Source organism: Arachis stenosperma, chromosome 1, assembly GCF_014773155.1.
Source record: "Arachis stenosperma cultivar V10309 chromosome 1, arast.V10309.gnm1.PFL2, whole genome shotgun sequence".
NCBI classification, from domain to species: Eukaryota; Viridiplantae; Streptophyta; class Magnoliopsida; order Fabales; family Fabaceae; genus Arachis; species Arachis stenosperma.
Window position 1 is genome coordinate 19988096 of NC_080377.1, and position 4822 is coordinate 19992917.

At 30.7% G+C, this 4822-nt stretch overlaps 1 pseudogene; it reads left to right on the forward strand.

Moving 5' to 3' along the window:
- Nucleotides 1-1418: 1418 nt before the first annotated feature.
- On the forward strand, nt 1419-2934 carry LOC130941618 (lysine-rich arabinogalactan protein 18-like; annotated as a pseudogene).
- Nucleotides 2935-4822: the final 1888 nt, after the last annotated feature.

Consider the following 4822-nt stretch of genomic DNA (forward strand, 5'->3'; position numbering starts at 1 on the left):
AACTGAGGACGAAATTGGAGGAGCTTTATCACATGGTTGCTCACATGATGTCTGAGCTCCTCTAGTTATTGACCCAACCTTAAGGCAATATGAAAATATTTAGAATTATATTTTACAAAAAGAATTAATATTGAGACTTAATTGAATTCATAAACTAGTAATTTTGTGACAAAAAATTTACAACATGACTCAATGATACAATTGAAGGATATCTAATTTTCAGTTTCGACATTAGTTCTGGCATCTTTTGGAGATTTTCGTATAATGTTGTACCGTAATTTCTTAAGCATCCTTATAAATCTTGATAAAAAATAATATTATTAGACAAATAACAAGCACAACTTAAAAATACCCTTAAAATAAATAGAGAATACAAATTATACAGCAATAAAAATATGTACTTTAACTTATTTTATATAGAATTTACATTACTATTATTCATAGGTAATAAAAATATGTACTCTAAACGTATTTTCGCTGGTATATACTACCTTAAAATTTAATATAAAAAAATTAACTTTCAAAATTTATAAAATTTTAGACATTATTTAAATATAAATTAAATTAAAAATATACGTCATATGCTATCAAAGTTAAATATATATTTTTAAATTAATTTTATATTATATATATAAAAATATTATTTATACACTAAAATTAATTATTAAAATTAATTATTAATATATTTATATATAATATATAAAATTTAATTTATTTTTAATATATATTTTTATTTTAAAATATTTTTTATATTAAATTATTAGTAGTTGATTTTAATAGTTAATTTTAGAATATATATAATAGCTCCGGTACACCGAAAATCCAACCCTATTTTTCCTGGCTAAAGAATCCACACAAATAAAAACCAGTCCCATATCGAGTCGGGTAATTACCTGGACCGATTGAATAGGGCGGGATGAATACGTGCGGATACGATGGTACTGTATTTTCATATTCCAATGAGCTGTCCAAATGGATAGGCAAAATGCCTCTGTTTCTGAACTACGATGAATGCATATATTGACAAGTACACAAGGGGTCAACGGGACTCAAAATAATGAAATATAGATACAAAAATCTTAATGTTTTGTTATATATAAAAATATAGTATATATAAAAAATTAGATAAAATTATAATAATATGTCAATATTTTATTAATATTAATATATAAATGAGCTTATTTAATATTTTAACTTTTTAAATTATACAAAATATTTTATATAATATATTATAATATACTTTAGAATGACAGATGTTATTTTTCTACTTTTAAATTAGTTTCTATAAATTAAAATAAAAAAAATCTTTATTTATCATTTTATTTTATTTTATTTGAACACGACAAGTAAACAAACTGTGTCCATCTTCTTAAGTTCCGAAACAATGATGAATGCTAATCACATCATCGGTACAAAGAATCTTGCCTATATAAACCTTTCTTCTACAATTATCCCTTCTCACCTCTCCATTCTCACACTTACAAACACTTAAACACTCTCAACTCTCAACCCCACCAAAAAAAATGGAAGGTAACACTCTTCTTTCTCTCGCATTGCTCTGTATTGTAGTTGCCGGAGTAGGAGCCCAGTCTCCGGCGGCCTCTCCGACCGCATTAACAACAACTCCGGCCACCACCACTCCAGTTTCTTCTCCCGCACAAACCCCTTACAAACCTAAATCACCAGCTCCGGTTGCTTCTCCCAAGCCAGCAGCTTTATCTCCGGCAACAAATGTTGCTGCTCCTGCTCCGGCAACCAACCCTCCGGCGGCGACTCCTCTGAGCACTCCGCCGACAGCACAGGTTCCGGTGAGTTCTCCACCGGCACCTGTTCCAGTGAGCTCTCCTCCAGTCGCGGCGCCAATCACCCCCGTGGCTCCTGCTCCAGCGCCGACGAAACCTAAGAACGGAAAGAAGAGTAAGAAAAACGGTGCTCCGGCACCGGCACCGTCGTTGCTTAGTCCTCCAGCTCCACCAACAGGAGCTCCTGGACCCAGCGAAGATTCTTTGTCTCCTGGTCCTGCTGCTTCTTAACGACGACGTACGTTCGTTAATTTTCTTTTATTCTTAATTTAATAATTGATTTTTTAATTCTATTATAATTTTATAAAGTTAAAATGATGTAGCAACGTGTTCTTCTATCCCTTAACCAGATCGTATCAGTTGGATTTTTATTGGAGACCCAAACGACCGTTGTTGGATTCTTTGTTTCGTTGGGGGGGAGGGAGGGGATTCTTAAAGTAACATATGTTAATTTTAAATTTTAACAGTATTTAGGTTCTTTTTAATATGAGATTTGTATCTCGAGGACTTAAAGGAAAAGAAAATACTATTTATATATTAAAATTAATGATATTATATTGGTATATAAATATATATATTATTTAATTTATATTTTAATATATATTTTATATTAGTAATTAATTTTAATGTACATCTAGTATAATTAGAAACAATAATGTAGTATTGTCACATGTGTCATTATTTAATTGACAACATGTCTGATTTGACTAACGAAATATTTTAGCGATTAATTTAATTAAAAAAATTTCTAAAATCAATTTAAAAAATAAATTATTTTAAAAACGAAATTAAATATTAATCTCTATAATATTTGGAATCTGAATTTGTCCGCCTTTTGATTTGCAGAGTGGAGCAGAAAGTATCAGGAGCTTGAAGAAGGTGATGGGATTCTTGGCATTGAGCTGTGCGGCTCTTGTTTTCATCATCTAAACACCACACTCTCCTTTTGCTGTTGTCATATTCTTGTATAATTCCTTTTTATCTTTTTAAATTTTTCTTTGGGCCCTGCTATGGGCATACATTACATTTATTTACATTGTTTGCTTGTATCATTTTGTTCTTAAGGTTATTATCATTATCATTATCATTATCATTATAATTATTAATCTCAATAATGCTTGGCCTTTCGGTTGGTTCGATCATTTTGGTGTGTGCATTACTCTTTGAGTTGCTTTAAGGTTCAATGTCATGATGATTTTTAGGCTTTAACGACTTATGATTATGACTTATAAGTGGTTGCATTGCACACACTTGCCCTATCGGTTAGAGTGAAAGCGAAGGAAAGAAAATAATATGTGCTAGCATGAGGCTACTTTTTGTCAAAGGAAAAAAAAAAAGTGCAAGGAGGCCAGTAAATTTTGTGTTTTATAATTATCAATTGATTATCAATAATGTTTTTAATAGTATAAGATTATATCTAATAATAAAAAATTATTCACTTTTTTATGGTTAAATACTCGCTAAATTGTTAAAAAAATGCTGACCCTAGACTTTAACGAGTCGATATTGTTGCAATATAATACGAATACGAAATTATATTGAATAGAAAGCTCAGGCAAAATTCTTTTCTCTTCTTGGAATGGTTTGGAAACAGTTTTATCCTTAGTTTACTTTTTTAAGTGGAATTAAAGGAGAACATGTCAATTAAACAAAAGTACATAGGATAAGTAGGTTTATGAAAAGTCATTCTTATTATTATTGTCAAAATAGTTTCTAAAAAATTATACCTGCTTTAATTTTGTTGTCAAAACATTGGAGCATCAAATCGGTCCTAATTTATGTCGCGCATCATCTTCTAAGCTCTTAGAAGTTAGAACCAATATGATTCGGTTATATTTTTTGGTGATTAATTTAATGCATTAATCTTTCAATAATGAACCTGACACACGTGATTTTCTAAAGATCATTTCAATAATGAACCCTAAACCATTTTACATATCAATAATCTTTGGTAGACAAAAATAATTAGATAATTTAAAATTATTTTATTTAGTATTTATTAATTATTATTAAAATAAATATAATTTTAAATATTATAAATATTATGTTAACTAAGATAACTTTAAGTATTATTTTTTAATATTATTGTTTATATATGTTAATGTTGTACCTGTTATGTAGGTTTTTATGTTTCTTGATCAAATGCATCTATATTTGACAATAGTTCAGTCTCTAAGACAATGCTTGGTTTATATATTGAGACAGGGACGAAAAATATAGATAATACGGGCCGTTACCAAATAAATCGGCTTTACGAGTTATAATTCGGCTGAGCTGTTACAAAACGTTTCGAACGTTATAAATCAGTCATTAATTGAAATAATTGTCTAATAAAGACGATGATAAAATACTATGTAACCGTTGATATTCGGATATAAAAAAGGTAAGATATCATATTCTCGGATATAGAAAAAATACATAATACTAACTGATGAGCGGATAATTTATACGCTTTTTGGTATTGTTTTTAGGTAGTTTTTAGTATGTTTTAGTTATTTTTTAGTATATTTTTATTAGTTTTTATGCAAAAATCACATTTCTGAACTTTACTATGAGTTTGTGTGTTTTTCTGTGATTTCAGGTATTTTCTGGCTGAAATTGAGGGACCTGAGCAAAAATCTAATTCAGAAGTTGAGAAAGGACTGCAGATGCTGTTGGATTCTGACCTCCCTGCACTCGAAGTGGATTTTCTGGAGCTACAGAAGCCCAATCGGCGCGCTCTCAATTGCGTTGGAAAGTAGACATCTTAGGCTTTCCAACAATGTTTAATAGTTCATACTTTGCCCGATATTTGATGGCCCAAAATGGCGTCTAAACGCCCACCAGAGACCCTTTTCTGGCATAAAACGCCAGAACTGGCACCAAAGCTGGAGTTAAACGCCCAAACTGGCACCCAAGCTGGCGTTTAACTCCAAGAAGAGCCTATGCACGTAAAAGCTTCAATGCTCAGCCCAAGCACACACCAAGTGGGCCCCGAAAGTGGATTTCTGCACTATTTGCACTTAGTTACTCATTTTCTG